At 35.8% G+C, this 19480-nt stretch overlaps 1 protein-coding gene and 1 long non-coding RNA gene across 2 annotated transcripts in view; one reads left to right on the forward strand and one right to left on the reverse strand.

Moving 5' to 3' along the window:
* The window catches only part of LOC128153979 (bifunctional heparan sulfate N-deacetylase/N-sulfotransferase 3), a 538027-nt gene that overhangs the window by 38530 nt on the left and 480017 nt on the right, over positions 1-19480 (forward strand). The gene's annotated exons all lie outside the window — the stretch shown is intronic.
* On the reverse strand, positions 886-3041 carry LOC128153993 (uncharacterized). Its single transcript, XR_008239200.1, has 2 exons — positions 2883-3041; positions 886-2156 (listed from the first exon to the last, which is right to left on the reverse strand). It is a non-coding gene; the product is annotated as an uncharacterized LOC128153993 (long non-coding RNA).

Genomic DNA, 19480 nt, shown 5'->3' on the forward strand with positions numbered 1-19480 from the left:
ATTATTTTTTCTTCACTGAGATCCAAAATAGCTTTCCCCCCCTTTTTTTGAACACAAAATCCATTAAAAATTATCAGCCATGAATTTTAGAAACCGTAGTGAATTTTTATTACTGGGTTAGCGGGACTTGCGAGTATGCAGCTCCTGAACGGAAATCTTTCACAGAAATACTATTATCTTTTGCATACCTTTTTGCATACATGGTGCAAAAGAGGTTTTTCTGAGAGTAATTGTCTTTTTCTGTTTTGATTCAGTAATTTCAGAGAACAGAATCTTATAATAAATAAGTATGCCTGTCATTTTTTTGAGTACCTACAAGTTTCTAACTTTTACCCACTGCATTGAGACAAGTTGGTAAGTGTGCAGCTGAAACATTATTTACCAAATATTCCAATGTTGTATTTTTTCGCTTGTTATTCAAAATTAGTATTAATAAAGTCCTGTTCTTGGGTGGCTAAGCAAAAAATTGAAATCAAATTGAAAAAAAAAGAGAAAGAATTTTTAGCCAAGAAGGAGATAAGTCTTGCTGACCCATGCATTAAAATAGTAAGGTTCTGAATGGTGGCCTCAGGCAGATAATTACATGTGGAGTGATGGGAGTAGACTACTGGAAATAGTTATAAAAAATTGATGAGTTGCTAACATATGCTATAAAACATCAGCTGCATTGGTAGCTTTTAGAATACAGGAAACTTTGAAATATTGACACAAATATGCTTAGAATGGCTATAAGGGATCTGAATCAGAAAAGGGGGGGCTATAAAGCTCAAAATGAGAGGCAAATTAAATTGCTGGTAAAGTTCTTTTAACTGAGCTGACTCTTATTAGACTGAATTCCTGTAAATAGTCTAGTGCATAAAAATAAAGCAAAAGTGTAACTGAAACTACTTTTTATAGCATAACATATTTTATTTCAGTTTAAGTAAAGGACAGTTTGAACAGCTGCAGTGGAGTTTTTGTAAACAAGGAACTTGCTAGTACTGGACAAAATAGTAGTAGTGCAGATCTGAAGCTATTCCAATGACATAGGAAAATGAAAATAAAATACCACGAGTATGTGACGAAATAAAAAATGGTTTAAGAGGAGTTTCAAGACTAGGATGTCAGTGGTAAACAGTTTGAGAAAAGCAAACATTTTTGCAGATATCTCTTACGGTTTTTTGTTTCATCCTGGAAAGGGGACCACAGAAGTAATGTCACTAAGGTTGCTCTGAACTGCTATAGCAAGATTAAATTCCATTGTAATATAAACCAGATGTGTAAACTTTATGGGGCCTTGCTCACATTTTCAACATATCCAGATAATAGTTTGCTCATGTAATTTGTTTGGTGCAGTCCTAAACTCTAATGAGAAGGAAGCTTGCTTCTGAAACCTGTTGGTAAGCAGGGAGAACAGTAACCTAGCCAAGCACTACCTGGGAACTGCAAACCAAGAGAAATTTTAGAAGGGAAGGTTCTGTTTGCTACTATTTCCTGATGCACAAGGAGGAATTACTGGTTGAAAGAAACCACATTTGCATATCAGCTCTAAGGCACAAGAGCATGCAGCTCTACAGTGATGAGAACATTTTGGTCAAAACAATGCTCTTCAAAATAAACCTGCTTCAAATTTTCCATAAGTGAAATCCTGCTGTCCCTATCTGGGAAATGAAAGGAGGAAGGTACTATGCTAAACGTGTTTGAATTCAGAAACTCCTTGGACAACGCTACTACTTTCTCCTACCAGGCTGTGAACTGGAGCGAAAGTCAGGAGGAGAGTGTACATGCCATTCACCTCCTTTCTCTCTCTCTTTTTTGTGCTCTAGCCTTTAGACTACACCTTGCTGTGATGAATTATGACCAAAGCCACCTGTGCCACAGGTTCTACTCTAAGTATTTTGCAAGAAAGTTGCAGTTCTGCTGAAAGTATAGAAGGCACAGCATGAAGTTCTTCAAAGTAGTTGATAAAGCTGTGATCATGACATCTGGTGTTGGTTCCCTGTTGCTGCAAGACCAGGAATTTTCATTCTTCAGCTCATAGCTGGCTGAAATCTGAGCTCCCCTAGTCTTGGACAGCAGTGAGGATGAACTGTACAAGTCAAGTGATAATTGCAAGTTATTATGCTCTCACAGCTTTAAATTTATAGCCAAGGCACCTCTGAAGGACAGAATAGATTCTGCAAGAGAAAGTTATATCCAGAATTACTGGCTTGCCTGGGTTTATTTTGTATTCCCTCTGTACCCTCCATTAAGACTTTTTATTTGTCTGTACACTGGGGATGCTGGTATGTCAAGGATATCTCAGGCATTATTTAATTCCACAAATTCCTGAAATCTCAAGGCAATGTGTTTGTTAAATATTCAAAAGTAACTTCCAAATTATTTAATTTAGTCATTACTTCAGCCAATGGCATGTGACAGAAGAGCCATGCAGAAATGGGAATACATCATCAGTGTTAGAACATACATAAAAAAATAGGATTAGTTTATGATTACTTTATTGTTACATGACTCTCAGCTGATTTTTCAAAAAAACTTAAATTCATTTGGTACTAAGAAGCATTTTTAACTGCACTTGTTCTTCTCCTGTAATGACCAAGCATAATCCAAAGATTTAATTCAGACAAGTGACCACAAATATTGATGACTGTCTGCATAGCAAAAATACTTTTTTTTTCTCTAGAAAGTGGGCAAGAGAAATCACTTGAATTTTGAATTTATAAAACAATGTTCATAGTAACAATAGCAATAGGTTTTCCTAGTCTTTTTAAAAAATATTTCTTTGGCAAGCCTGGTCCAAATCAGGAAAAAGTGTCACAAACAATAATTTCAAATCATGAAAAGAAATTAAAAAGACCATTAGTACCTTAAAAAAAGTTTATAAGTGTTCCCTTTGAACTTACCATTCTTCTTGTTCATTATTCCAATAATAAACAACAGATTAATTTTCTTCTCCATCTTCCTGTTTGTCACTGCACATATGACACCACAGCTATACTTCATCATCTGTGGTCTTAACAGACACACGGGAGAGAAATGCAGTACCTTGCACCAAATGATCCAGTAGCCTGACCAAAAAAATAAAAATATTAATCAACACTGGACACACTAGCTGAGTGAAAACAACACAGCTTTGTTAATGGTAGGTAATATAGATTTACCAGTGACACATCATGATAAGTGATATTGATACCAACTGACAGATGATAGGTTTTAAAAATATGAAGTTGTTCTTCATTTACTGGTAAATGGATGTATATTTCAAGACAGCTTTTCTAACATATCCAGGCATGAAAACATTGCTTTATGGACCTGATCTGTAGTGCATTTTAACCTCTAATGGGACATCAGAATTTCCACAATGTGGTAGAAGTAGAGTCCAGTTCTTCTAAGTACAGTTAATAACATACCCATTTTTAACAATACTCAGAAATTGTGCATCATACACAGAGATCATTATTAGCTCTTGAAAAAGAGATTTTGGTCACGAGTCTTAATTGCTATAAATGCTTAGAAAATGGGGCCCAGTCCCTAGCATTCCTATACCATATGAGGTAAGGGAAGAAGGAAGAACATGTTCTTAAAACAGTTGATAACTATCTTTATGTTACCAATGACCAGCTCTCTCAAAATGGCAGTAGATTATTTTCAGCTGGAACCCTCATTTCCAAGTAACAGATGTTTCTGTCATTTGAACAAATATTAGTAAAACACAGCCTTTTTGAAATACCTGTTAAAGAATCTCTCTATGATCTGAATCAGCTGTATAGTTGATATAGCTGTATAGCAGCTTTTTGCTTGCTCCAGATCATTACCGAAGTCTGGCAGCAACTCTCCAGAACTAGTTTGTGTTATAGTTCAATGGACAACAAATGTGAGGCTTTATATGAGAGAATTTTCTGCTGTTCTTTGGACAACAACATGTCATTACTTGGGAATGTGGCATTTATGCTGCTGTTTTATAGCTGTAAGCAGTTTTAAGCCATTACTTGTCCTGAAGCTAGGTTCAAATAAGTGACAGCTAAGTGACAACACAAATTCTCCTACACTTGGAAACCCTAACCGTAACAAAGTTCTAACTGATCTCTGAACACAAAATATCGTGGGTCAACAAACATGATAAATTCCATAATTGGACAATACCTGTTGGCTTAGATAATTAACTGAAACCAACTTTATTGTTAAATTCCCTCATATGTAAAGCTTTTAGCTTTCAGAGAGTCACAGGCTGATATTTTACAATTTTTACTTTAATTTTTATTTGCCTGCTTGTTTTTTTACAGTGTAGTTAAGTTATGAGAGTAAGAAACATCCTACCTTTACATGTGCAGGAACAGATCAAAGTAGTTTAAAAAGCAGTATTCATATTTAATTTCATTAGCTTTCTCTTACTTATTCTGGTATTCAGGCTTGGGTTCTCCTCATACTTGCAGACACACCATCAGCAAACAGTCCACCATGTATTTTCCTAGCCTTGTGAGCTCCAAGAAAACTGCACTGCAGGAATTTATCAATGAAATGAGCAGCAGTCTGAAGGCTGCACCACATCTACACAAGAAACTGGATTTTAGTTATCATCCCACCATTGTTGCTGTCTCCTGGCTTGCCACAGATTCTTGCCTTTATTCTGGCTGTCAAAGCTGCAGAAAGAACATGGGTTCTAGGGAGGAATTTATGCCTTCTGGGCACTAGGGACCATGCAGAGAATTCTAAGTCATTCCTGGAGAGCTTAGACATCAGCACAGCAGAGGTATTGATCTACTGTGGCTGGGTGTCAGCTTGATCCATTGATAAGGATATCAGCAGTCAAAATATAACCACAGTTTTAAGGTTTTGAGGATGTGGGAATCCAAATAATGACCCTTTGAAAGGCACTTTTCAGAGAAAGGTTTTCTTTTACCAGAGTTTCCATGCAGAGCTTTATAAGGTATGATGCTTGTTTTGGAAATTGTTAGTGTTCCATTTTTCTCTTTCAATTAAAAATGTATGCAATTAGTGATTGAAATAGAGCAATCATTGTTATCTAAAGAACTGGCCTATTCATATTTTTCTTGAAGCAAGAGAAAAAGGGGAAAAAAAATCAGGTAAAGCAGCCAATATTTTTCTTAACTACAGTGTACCTAAAAATTCTTGTTCATTTAAAGAAATAGACTGTTACTGTAATTTTGGCGGATATTGCCTAAAAGGAGAATGTTATCTGGGCATTTTTTCTTACACTTGTGGCATTATGAGTAGCTGTACTTCTTGGCAGTGTATCACAGTACATTAAGTAAGTTCAGGTTACCTGTAATCTTTGTATCACAAATGATCTAGCATGGGTCATAAATTCTGTAAATTTGAGCTTGCCTAAAATGGAGAGCAAAGTAATCAGTCACTCTCATAACCTGATCAAGCCTGGATAATCACAAAAAAGAGTTGTGACAGGAACTAAAGGAAAATATGGTTCATTTAATCTTTTATAAATTGATAAACTTTTGCGGCTTTAAAGGAATGACCCTTTCAAAGCAAAATAATCAAATCCATCTCTTGTCAGTTTGGTGAGATTTATAATTGGAAGCTGATGATTTTTTAGCAATACTGTCAGTCTGCTTTTCAGATCAATGCCAATGAAATATTTTGTTTACGATTTAACCTCCATTTCCCCTAGAATTTGAGAGTTTTAATACCAAAAGTAGTTATGTCTAACTCTATTGATCAAGTGGTAAATTAAATGGCAAACAAAAGCAATTGTATTGTTTTGTCAAAATGCTCTCAATAGGGAGCAAAATTCTTTATTAAAACGGGATATGTTACACTGAAATGAAAAGAAAGTTTTATTTCAAGAATGATCTCTTTAAATAGCAGAGAAAGACCTTCACATAGCTAGATTTATTTGATGGGAATAGTGCAAAGGTAATAAAACTGAAATTGTATATTGAATTTCTTTTCCCTACTATAAAGACAGAAGACTCCCCCAAAAGTGTAAAACTTACCTAAAATGCACATGTGATAATTTTATTCCAATAATGTATTTTCTTTTTTTCATCAAGTAGTTAATTGATAACTTTTCTATTTGGAATTATTTGGTTTTATTTATTTTTATTTCCTGCCAAATCCTCTATTGATCTCTGAAATATTGTGTATAAATTATATACTGTGTGTAAATTATATATTCACAGTGAGATTGCTATTATACAAGGACACAATGAACACATTGATACAGAGCTTCAGAAGAAAAGGAGGGGCTATCTATTAAATAAAATCTATTAAATAATTTAAAACTTTTAAGGGGGTATTTCCAATGTGAAGTTAATATTTCAGCCATGTACCAGATCATAGAACCATAGAATCATAGAATCATTTAGGTTGGAAAAGACCTTTAAGATCATTGAGTCCAACCATAAACCTAATACTGCCACATCCACCACTAAACCATGTCCCTAAGCACCATGAATATGCGTCTTTTAAATACCTACAGGGATGGTGACTCAACCACTTCCCTGGGCAGCCTGTTCCAATGCTTGGCAACCCTTCCCGTGAAGAAATTTTTTCTAATATCCAACCTAAACCTCCCCTGACACAACTTGAGGCCATTTCCTCCTGTCCTATCACTTCTTACTTGGGAAAAGAGACCGACCCCCACCTCACTACAGCCTCCTTTCAGGCAGTTGTAGAGAGCGATAAGGTCTCCCCTCAGCCTCCTCTTCTCCAGACTAAACAGCCCCAGATCCCTCAGCTGCTCCTCATAAGACTTGTGCTCCAGGCCCCTCACCAGTTTCGTTCCCTACTTTGGACACACTCCAGCACTTCGTCTGTCTTGTAGTGAGGGGCCCAAAACTGAACTCAGTATTCGAGGTGCAGCTATCGAGATTAACATAATTGGAGAAATTACCTGTTCAATGGGTTGATAAAATCATGATAGTGATTACTGATCATATTAATTCCACTTACAGGTTTGCTTGCCAAGGGCTCTAAGGTCAGTGAGACTTCAGGCAATGATTTCAATAGGAGAAGAATAGACTCTTAGAAAAATAAGGAAAGTCATATAAAGGTTTCTTCTTATGTGGCATGATAATTCCTTAGAAGACCAAACAATTAATATAAAAAAATACTCCATGTAATAGAAAAGAATTATTTTAAATGGTTTTTTTGATCACACCAACTGGAAGGACTTGCATCAGTACCGCCCTCTTAACAAATCTCTAGAGATCGAGGCTTGTGCAGCTTACAAAAACTAATTGCTATGGAGTTTATCCATCTGTAATTATTTTCTCTAAGATGGCATTGCCTATTTAAGCTTGAGGCAACAGGAGAAAATTGATTTTTTTATGATGAAACCAAACTGCTGCAAATAGGACATCATGATTCGTTTTAAAGATAATCATCTGCCTGTGTCTCTGCAAACAAAATTGTTGATGCAATAAATAATCCCCCCCCGCCCCAGCATAAATAAGACATTTGTAAATCCTACATTTTAGATTCTTTTCCCTTTTAGGGGTATTTTTTTCAAAGCAATTTTTTAAGTTTCCTGAAGTACTATACTGTGACTCTGAAGCCCTGAGTGAGAAGTGAGGCAGAGCTGCATGTCCCTGCAGGAGGATTAGACAGGCTGTGATTCAGACTACCTGTTTCCCACTGCAACAGTTCTTTGTGCAGGTTGTGTGTTGACCTAGTGCCATACCCTGGGAGCAATGTCAGTGCTCCATGTTTCAGCCATTCCATTACCTGGAAACACAGGATAAAAATACTATGTTCAAGTTATTTAAATTAAAGGTATTCGGCATTTCAGCATTCTGAGAGTAGAATTTTGAAATTAATTGAGGAGGCATTTCTGAAGTCAGGCATATACCTGTTGGTGATCTTGTAAAAAGCTATGTAGGTTGTGCAAGTTGCAAAGGCTCTGAAGCAGAATATGTGCCTGTATGATAATACTTAGTGATAATATTCTGCTGATACCAATACTAATCCTGATAGCAGTGTTCCACTGATACAGAGAAATGTCAGATAAAATTTCCCAATTTACTGTGCAGGTGGGGGGGGGGGGGGGGGATATATTCTGTAATGTTGGGCGTGTGATAATTCACAGACCCTCTCCTGAAATCTTTCCCTTACAGAGACAAACACACAAAGGTAGAATCTAGCTTTAATCAGAGAACTGGTTTTGCTGTAGAAATTTGCTCAAATCCACCTCAGTCCTTCTCAGCAATTTTGTGGTGGTACCAGATGATGTTCCAACTACAGAAGAAAGGATAGGGCTAGGGGCAGACGCAAAGAAGCAGCTTTTGAAAGCTGAGTTTACTGGTCATGTTATTTCTGGGTTGCCGAGTATTGATTATGAGTGTTGTGGCTATTGCAAGTGGAAAAAACCTCATGCACGCACCTTGGCCTTCCCTCCTTCTCTAGTATGAGCAGGTCCTTTCTGCACATAAGGCTGTGTTAAGATGTCTGTAGGAGGATATAGGTAAGAAGGTCTCTATAAGAACACTGTTCAGGCTAAGGCAGTCAATTCCCCATTTCCAGAGGGCTAGGGAAAGAAAGCTGTCTGCCTCGCTTTGAGCCTGCTGCCTGAAGTTGCTGTCTACTTTGTGCACTGAGCTAGCTCTGAGTTTGTCTGCTTGTGGTGGTTCACAGGATGGGCATTTGTATCTAATTATAAAAATAATATGATGAAGAAGACAGAGGAGCTCGTGACACTAACATGTTTTTTAAATTTACGTTTCTTTGGTTTGGCATTTACTAAGATTTGGTTATTAGTGAAATCAGTACTGATTTTGTTACTAAAAACAATGGAAGCATCGTACTTAAAATAGTGAAATTTGTGGGTTTATTTATATTTCTATTTCTCTTCCCAAATATTTTTTTTCTAGTTCAACAAGGTGAGCTGGAAAACTGCCCTGAGAAATCTGTTTGATGGGCAGTAGAGACCTGAAACTTGTATTTGATTCAAGAGATGAGGGTGAAAAGATGAAAGAAATTGTAATGTAAATGACAACAGGTATCAACAAGATTATATACCAGTATTGAATTCATATGTAGTTCACCTTCAGAAAGTTTAAGTGTATGCTGGCATTTGGCCAGATAAAAATGGGGTGCTACAGTTCAAGAAATTAAACTGTCATTAAGGAACACTTTGAATTAGCTTGTAAAATAAATCTGAAAAAAACCCAATGGAAATAATGACCAGGGTGGGGGGATAAAGAAAACTAAACCAGAGTGCACATTACAAGCTTTATGAATGTTACCTCTGTATTTATCATTCATACTAAGTAAGAGCAAAAGCCAAGTATAACATGATTCAAAACAAGCAGACAAATTGTTTACCCTATAAATGTGAAATGTTACAGAAATATTTATGCAGAGAGCTCATATTTTAGGAGTAGGTATTACTTATCAGTTTATTTTCTTTTGCTTCTCAAGGTGATTTCTTGTTGATACTGATAAATTGTTCTGTTTAGCATGCGGACAAGAACATGACTTCAGAACTTGCAACTCTACCTAGCCCTATGGCAGGACGAAATGAAAATTTGTTCTTACTGTTTCCCCAGATCTTTTTGATGTGAATAATAAAGCCAACAGATGAAACAGTATTACTGTTTAGAAAATTTAGATTTTTCCTAATTTTGATTTTGGTCTAGATCTTAAAGTTACAATTTCAAATTTTCCTATTAACTGAGAGCAGGTAGAATTTCATTTTACAAATACCAAAACATGTAATGAAGCAGACCCTGCAGCTTCATTGGTATTCTTGTCAGTTTTACTGCTGCTATTGGCAGAGAAGCTGACAAGAATACCAATGTCACTGAGCAGGCAGGTTGCTCCCAAAATCTATAATTCTGGGCAGTTTATCCCAAAATGACCACATTCTACTCCACACTATTTCCTTTGAAGCTGGAGTCTTGAAAGTCTTTACACTTTTTTTTTCCCCACCCCCCACCCCCCTCCAAAAGCCCTGACTCTGGAGCAGGTGAACATTTCCATCCCTAGGAAACTGTACTTTGAGAAACACCAGCATCTAGATGGACTGGCTAGGTGAATATGTGGTACTGTCCCATAGTCACAGAGCTCAAATTTCTACCATTAACAAGGTTAATGGCCTTCAGAGTTTCAGTAAGATTTTTTAGAAATCTTCCTGACCTCAACAGATTTTATTCGTCTCACTGATGGAGTGAGTTGCCTTTGCTTAGGGGTCCCATGGTTTCTGAACTCAGATACAAATTCTCTGTTGTTATAATGTAGAATATACCAGCGCTGCTCAGGGTTTGGAGATTCTAGTATCAGAACATGCAAATTTTCATTTATTTTTATCCTCTTCAGTGAATCCTTTGTCTCCGGTGAGAGAAAAGAGCAAAGGTGGTGACAGAATGCCTCCTGAAAATAGCCAGCAGTCTGGTAGTGTCATTCACTCATATCCATGCTCCAGCTCTGCCTAAGCCTACAGAGGCCACCTCATTTGGCCATATTTTGCTTCTGGGTTGCCTGCCTCTGACTAGGTATTACCTACAGGACAGATCATAGGAACTCTTTAGCAATACACATCAACTGTGTACAGCAACTGAAAGGAGTCTTTGTAAGAGAATGCTGAGGTAGAAATAATGACCCAAATACAGCTACTCTGGGACAATGGGGGAACATCTGGAATAAATGTTCTGAGAGTTGCTACGGTGAGATACTCCCTTGAAATATTTTACTAATGAGCCTGTGTGACCAAGTTAAGGTTTTACTTGGTTTTCTTCACACACTGTAAATATTCATCTTCTCCAGTCTTCTCTAGGTTGTGATTGCTCTGTGTTCATTGCTGGCATGTGTATGTTTGCTGGATCTATGAATTAAATATCATAGAAAACTAAAGACCTGTAACAAAAAACAGCTTAGTCACTTTTGCTTTCAGTATAATCTCCCTACCTCTTTAACAGAAACAAATTTAGTGCTGTATCACTGTACGTAAAATCTTTTTTAAGAAGATGCCTGCTATGAAAATAAGATTAAAGCTGACATTTTGACTGTAGGTCCTTCTAGCTGAGGAAGAGATTATTAAAAATACTTTTAATTATAAAAATCACGTAGGTGTCTTATACTATGAAAAACAGTATTTTATGGAGTGTTGAGCAGTGCACATTCAACAGGAGAGTTCACATGGATTAATCTGCCCACTGGGATGCCAGTCAGCCAATTTGATTCTTTCAGTGGTTTACCAAGTTCTGATGTGCTTAGCACTGAATTTGACTTATCGTCAAAGTTCTGTAAGTCAAGTGGGATTGATACGCTTATAACAGCTCCACTTGTTTTTCTTTTTCCTTTATTTAATTAAATAAGGGAGTTAGTGAAATAGCATTTTCTATCTTTGCTGTGCAGACCAACAGAGTAAGTATAAAGCTGTCACTGATGTGCTATGAGCTCACGATTTTAATCTAGCCAGATAAATGGGACAACTATATATTTTATGACAGTCACAGTAGCTAGCCTACAGAGTTGTCTGTGAAGCATAAATTAGCCATATGTCTAGGTGTTTCATTAACAAACATCTTAATATGAACATTGATCTTGCTGAATATGGCATCTCAGCTATAATAACAATGTTCGAGTTGTTCTATTATAGCTAGATGTGCATTTTCATTTTCAGAAGATATTAGACTTATTAAGCCTTCAACAAATAAACCATGTAAGGAGAAACTAAGTATGTTAAGAGCCAACTCCTGGTCTGTTGTAAATTAGTATGGCTTTGCTGACTTCAGAGAGGAGGATCCTGCCATCCATTTCCATATGAAAATACATGCATAGTGGTATGCAAATAGCCGTATCAACTTAGATCACACTATGAGGCCCTGTGTTCTGCTCAGTATGGCTGTTGCCAGTTGAGAAAAAAAATATTTGCGTATAGACAGGACTTAAAAGAGCTGCAGAGCACTCTGATAGTGCTCAGATAATGTTCTATGATTTGGGAACAATATCAGAGACGATTCAGAGCAGCAGTGTATTTGTAATTTGCATGCATCAGGCTTGACTACGGTGGGACTCTAGACAAAATAACTGTTAGCAAAAGCCTAACCTGATGCTTTTATGCCATCGATACTGGTATAGACATTTTATCCCTAAATATGAGACTGAAATTTTCAAAATTAAAGGTATAATATTTAAAAACAAATAGGTTACTATATTGCTCAGAATCCATCTGTTTAAATCGAAGATGCAGAAGTTCATCGTATGAAATACATATGTGCAATTTTTAAAAGGGCAATTTTATGACCAATAATTAACATTTGAAGCTATGTAAACTGAAATAAGGAACATACTATAATTTTAAAGAGTAAAAGCTAATTGCCTATTGAGGGGCAGGGAGCAAGAAGAAATTCCTTCCCTACTAGCATTTCACACGTTTCTTAGAGGTAGATGATGAGCCTCCCATCAAGGAAGTCATCATCCTTCTTTCTTTATGCCCTATATAGACCTTGATAGCGGATCATAGGACTTAGCAGGGACATTTATACCTTTTCAAGATAGATAGAAGGAAAGCTGTGGACTCAGTAGCAAGTATTGTAGCCAACACAGGATAATCCATCACTCAGATAAGTGAGCAGCCTAATGTTACTTCCTATTCTTTCTAATAAGGACTTCACAGACAAGAAATTATGTGGTATCTAAACTATAAAAAGTTTACTGGAACTATTGGTGGAGTAATTGAGCTTTGGTTTGTGCTATTTCCTGCTTATGTCTAATGCTCTGCATATTACAGTTCTTCTCCCCTGATATCAGACTTTGCCAAGAGGACAATCAGTTACTAGATGGACCAGTTGTCTGACTCACGTTAGCAAATTCACCCTTTCCTCTGTAACTCAAAAGACAAGAAGGCATAGATTTATGTCTTAAAAATCATATAGTATGTTAAACTGGCAATGTTTGGGTAGACAGATATTCTCAAACTGTATTAAAATTACCAGTCAATCAATACTTTTAAAAAAGTGTTGAAATTAACTCTCACTTTAATGAAGGTCATGGAAGACTAAGTTTGGTGTCCAAATCTATTCATCCATGGTAAATATTTCTCAAGATGTTGCATCTAAGATAGGAATGAATAAATTCATTCACAATGATGAAATATTAGAAAAACTTGGCTTTAAGAAAAGAATATTGAAAGATTTCCTTATGTAAGCATGGACACACTCATCTGAATTTCTTCTTAATGTTCCTCATAAAGAAAAATCTCTTGTCAGCATTCAGTGCTCATTAACAGTTACAGTTTTCTGAGAAATCAGTACTTAGTCCAGAGAAAGTGGCTGTATTTGGAATGGGATAATTTCATTTCTTGAAATCAGAATATGAAATCAGTTATTTGCAAAACAATATTGACCACTTAATAGAATCTGTGTCTATTTCTGCTTTCTACTATGATACATTTTTAGATCTGAATTTTCATTTGGACAACATATCTGATTCCTTATTGTGGTTTATTCAGTTAATGTGTTGTGTCATGAACTTAAGCACATACATGATCAGTTTCTTTTGATTATTTTTCAAATAGTGGAAGAAAAGCATAAGTAATATTGAGCCTGAAAATGTCTTTCCAATTTTATCTTGCTTATTCTGAATATACTTTCAAAAAATATGACTCAGTTGCATATTAAGCCATTCTCAAAGTTACAAAAGGAGCTACTAATAGTTTGGACACATTTTCAAATCCTTTTTATTTCAGCATTTAGAGAGAATGATTTTATGAGGATATATATGTTTCCATTATTTCTAAACCTGGTACAATATTCTAGAGTTGTTAACGCTTTTTTGCAGATGAATAGAAATTATCAAAATATTTTTAAATATCTTCCACATCAAATGATGATTTATGTACTTCATGGTATGCAGCGTATTATCTGGGTAGTTAGCTGGAAGCAAATAGTCAATTTTGTATTAATTTGTGAACAAGCAACATTAGCAATTACAAATGATGCTGGTGATGCAAATGCAAAAATGCTTGTTATAAAATTAAAATCACTGACAGTATACCAATATTGCATTTTGAAATATTCCTAATGCAGCTTTATTGCTGTCTTGAAAATGATCTAGCAAAGATTGTTACTTTTTCAACTGTAATAACAGAAAACCATTTGAAATATTTGGTATTTCCGTGGTGAGCGGCATAGAAAAGAAAGCAAAAATATGCTCCCTTTGGCTATACGTAATTTCTTCTATGCTACAGAAGTTCTACTGGTGAATTTAAAAGGAAAAAAACCCAAACTTGTTTGGGTTTATGTCACTGCCATCTAATTAACACAAGTAACTATTGTTTCTGTAGATGTTATTGTGTCACTTTACGAAAGTGTATGCATTTTATAGATACAAAAAATATTTTAAGAATTCTGCTCTTTCATGTTATGTTAGAATTGGTTTTGCTTCCTCCATTTGTCTTATGTTTTATATCTGAAAGACCAGATAAGACCAGTATAAGCAGTTGAGAAGATTATTCTGCATAAAATGCTGTAAGCATTGTGGCAGATTTTCTGACTTTATTGATCCTTGAAAGATTGTATGTACACTCATCCTAGAAAGTGCAAAATCTCTGTTCTTCACCCCAATTATCACAAGTCTGGTTGCAATTTATCTTAGACAATTAAAAGTACTAATTTAGATAAATTTATATAGCTACAATATGACTTCCTTCTTATTGGTCCAATCACCAACAGCTGAGGTAAATACATATGATTTAGATATGAAATAGTTCAATATATAGGGCAATTTTTGCTGGTACAGTCAACAATGCAGACTTACCTATTTTTGCATTTCAGTGGTAGTTAAAGCAGAATCTGTTGGTTGAGATGCTATATAAATAATACTATTTGAGACTGAGGGCACTACAAGATGTTGTAGCTAAAAAGTGGCCTTCAAAAAAGATTCCAAAAATGTAGTCATATAGACGTCTCACAAGAGCTTGGAAATCAGAATATTATTCACAGTTGATTTCAGGTCTTCATTCCTCTGTGGACAGTTTTTCAGTCTTCAGACAGTATTCTCAGTAGAAACAGAGGAATTCTCCAGTGCTTTCTTTGAAGGAGTGATACAGGTCAATTCTCTGAAACTCTTGATTTTCCTTCCAGTTCCATTGAGCAGTTCTGATAGTCTGCAGTTGTATCAGCAGCTCCAAGTGCACCACCAGCACAGAAAAAGGATGCCCACTTTGACTAGAAGTCCTCCCAGATCACAGGTTACTTAGGCTGGATGAAGTTTTCCAAGAACTCTGAGGAGGCCTTTCCTTGGATATTTCCAGGTTCTGAGCAGAGGAACCAGTTTTCTAATGGCTTCAAGACTTTATCCTTCACAGAACAGTCAATGAGACATTGAAGAATATTAATATGCATACACAGTAAACATTTGCAGCTTATGAAATCACTGATTAAACTGCATAGCAGTTTTCTTCCATACTGTGACATTTCCTTACCAGACTTACAAGTACAAAAACAGAGGCCAGACTAACATCACAGTTTGACAGGTAGAATTTCAAATGTGGACTTACCTGAATTATATTTATTTCATAGGTACAAAATGAGTAAAGCTTCAAACCACCGGAGTAAAGCTTCAAATCACGGATTTGTGTTTCATTACTAATTTTTCTTTAAAAACTAAGTTTCTTTAGGCTGCATTTTATACTGAAAACAAGGTTGAAGTCAACAATATATTGGTTACTGTTGCTTTGAAAAAGTTTGATTGATTCATTCATCCCTTTGCTCATTCAATGACTGAAATAAATTATTTCCCTTAAAATGATGGGTATGTCATAGCTCTAAGGGACAAAGTAATGCACTTCCCTTTTGGTTTCTTATCGAAAAAGTAGAAATAGAAGGAATTGAGGAAAAAATAAATTTAAGTCCATGTTTCTTTTTGGTTTCTGAGCACTAGGAAAAATACTTGTAGAAGTATTTATAAATCTGTTCCCCCCCCCCCCCGCCCTTCATTTTAGGCCTTGAATGAAATGCTTACCTTTCTAGCCAGCAGGTGAGCAATAAATATTCGGGGGGGGGGGGGGAGCAGTAAAATGGGTCTTTAACAGCAGTTGCCTCCATCTGTTGCCATTTCCTCATTTTTCATTGTAATTTTCCTTCAGTATGGAGTTGCTGTACTTCTTTCCCTTTCTGACCACACTCCTCCTTTATTCCAGATAGGATCTTGGATAGGAAGACACATACACATACAGCTTGTGATGGAGGGAAATAACTGTTTGTACTTCCTTTTTGAGCCCTTATAGCAACTTATGGAAACTTACCTGATTTTTTAATATTACTTTTTAATCTGCTAAGCTTGCAAACAGACTGGGAAAAAAAAAGATTCAGTATAGTAATATTAAATGTTATTAAGAAAACCACATCAAGACAATATTGAGAATTACCAAACATAAAGTAATTTTTATTGACTTCTGTAGTTCACTTTCTATACATGTGACTAGATCCTAAGCAGAAATAAGAAGTTCCTATGGCCTACCAGAAATACCCCATGTGGTCTTAATATTTCTCTAAGGTTCACTGAAGAGAGCAAAGCCAGAAAAGATCATGGGCTATTGCTGAGATGGTTAAACTGCAAGTTTTCCCTTTATTCTTAAAGTAGGCAAGTAAATACTTCTTATAACATTCTATGTTCTTTTGTTAAACAATATTATATGAGTAATCACTCTTTCCCTGCAAATCTTTAAAGTATCAGAAAAAATGTATAGATAATTTTAAAACTGTTTTCTCATACCAGTGAATTCTGTGAGGTATGTCACGTGAGTAGTGCTGACAGACTTGATGTATCAAATCTGACATATCAATGAGTTAGTTGCCTGGGAATTTGTTGTAAGGAAAAGTGAATACATGGATTTTCAGAAGGGAAAACAGCCAGTAATTTTTTCTAACAGGAGAATTGTGATCTTGAATTCTTATCTGTGGGAAGTTGCCACTTCTTTGTGTATTGTGATTTACCTTGACATTTTCTTAGATGTGTACTTGTTACTGGCAAATGCTGACCAGTGTAAACTTAGGTCCTAAAATCCACAAAATGGCAAGTATGATTTCTAAATAGTTTTGCTGTTAGAAAGATGAAGGTAACTTTCATTCTGAAAAGGAAACCTTCCTGCATCACACAGATATGGGATAGCAGTGCTAAATAACTCTACAGTCCTTCAAAGTTCAGTCTTTGAGCTTTGCTTGCAATTAAAATGCAACTTTGCTGGTATTCTCAGTAAAGCTGCCCAAAAATTGTACCCATGCAGATATAAATAAATACTATTAATGCTTTTATCCTCTATCAGAACTCTCAGCTTTCATAATCTGCAGATGGATAACACTGGGAAAAAATGCAGATTAATTAGAGTTATGACTGGAAATTTAAGCTTTGAAATAAGAGATTGTTAGCAGGTACACTGAGCTTCAGAAGTAATGTACATAGTGCTAGGAAGCTGGCAGCTGAGGCTTAATGGAAATATGAGGAGAAAATAATATCAAACAATATGATCTCTATGCACTTTTACAACCCAAGTACAAATAAAAAATTATTCTCTGATATTACAGTGTGAAATATAAAATGTAAAGCTGAATACAATATTCTGGCAGGTAAACAGTCAGAGGGGACAATATTACCTTAAATGAATGTATCAGAAGGCTCATGTGGCGATTCAAACCAGTAATGTTTGAAGGGATCAAAATTCTCAGGACACATTCCTGTCCTTTACTACATTACCAAAAGCTAACCGAGAAAAGAGTTACAGCAAGTAACATTTAAAAGTATTTAAATATATTATGCATTAGAAGTACCTCTGTGCTAATAATCAAGAATGACAAAAATACTGGAAGGAGAAATACTCAGGATGCCAAAGATACCTTCTGTTCAACCATTAAACTTAGCAATATTGCTAAGAACTCACTATCTAGAAAGTGGAGTTTGGGAACTACAAGTTTCACTTTAAATAATGTTTGAATCCAGTACAGCTACACCTTCAGATGAGTCAAAATGAAGTTTCAACCATTTTTATCAAATATCGCAATTTTTTTAAGGGTGATCAGAAAAGGAAAATATGTCACATTTTACACATTTTATTATAGGTTTCGCTAACTGTGTCAACATTTTTTTACAAAATGTGAAGCCTGATGGTAGAGTTTTACTCTAGGCATAATATGTATAAAGTTATGTAATAGCTAATGAAGTCTCTCTATCTTCACTACAAAAATGTTCCCAAAGTGGATTTGCTAATGCTTTTCTAAGCCAAGCTTTAAGGTGTCTACAGAACTGACTACTTATATTCCTTCATACAGCATCAAAACATACACTGATATTACTCTAATATTACCATCTGAATAAAAAATGGCATTAAGGAAACATTTCTTGGCAATGAGCCTGGCTGAATCAACTGGTGGAGAAATTCTGTGGTGTTTACTTTATGGTTTGGGTAAAGATGGGAAGAAAATTTAGAAGATTACAGCCTTTGAAATGTCTTCAGTTGAGGACCTGAGCAAATCTACCAGTTTCCGTTACCAGGATACATGTTCTGGCCACACACCAGTCTTCTGGTATTATGTGAAGAAAACTTGGCTGTATAGACTGCAAATGAGTCATGATATGATTCAGTTAGATTTCTGATGTGCTTATACAGTCACAGATAGTATGCTGTTTATCTGCTACCTAAGTATTTTCCTGTGCAAAAAGAATGCTTTACAAATAGATCAGCTGACATTATATATGCTTGGTGCGGTTGAATCATAAAAGTGTGTGGAATAAGGACAATTTAAAGCAAGGATCCCTGTCACAAATCCACTAGTGGAAAATTTCTAATTTCCCCTGAATTTTTAGCTACAGTTGCATTAAATAAATGAGACACATATGTAAACATACTATCCTGAGCAAGAAGACAGTCTTTAAGTATGTAATTCATAGAGATTCTCTATCTAAGAACTAAAAGACTTATGAAAGTGAACAGACAAATCTTTAGGTACCCACTTCAGGAAACATTTAAACTGATGTGTAAGTGTTGCAGCAGTCAAGGATGCACTTGACTTAACCATTTGAGTTTCACAGTTAGCTTTCTCTCATTCATACTCTAAAGGCAGGATTTCTCATCTAGTTCTGCCAACAAAATAATGTTTATTTCTAAATGTCCTCTAGTTGTATAATCTACTCTTCATGAGGTTTTCCTGCTACTTTCATCATATTCGGCTTCCTCAGGTATGCATTTTCAAAATCAGAGAGGTGAAGTTTCCTACTGATTTTGTGCTGTAAAGTGGCTCACTGCTAGAGGCAAGGCATTTAAAAAGCACCAGCTGCAGCACGCTTGGTGTCTATGGCAGATAAGTTGTTCAAGCTCAGGGTTATTAATTTAACAGCTAACTTTGCCTTCCATTATCATAGGGTACATTAAAATTACCAGCCATAAATTGCATCTCTCTGCTAGTCTGAAGAAGTTTGGAGAAATTAAAGAGAGTAAAGATTGAGGTGAATAACAACAATGATGTTACCCCCTTCTCCTTTCTCCACAATACAGAGACTACATACTTGTCATAGCTGGACATGTAAG

This window comes from Harpia harpyja, chromosome 2 (assembly GCF_026419915.1).
Source record: "Harpia harpyja isolate bHarHar1 chromosome 2, bHarHar1 primary haplotype, whole genome shotgun sequence".
Taxonomy (NCBI): Eukaryota; Metazoa; Chordata; class Aves; order Accipitriformes; family Accipitridae; genus Harpia; species Harpia harpyja.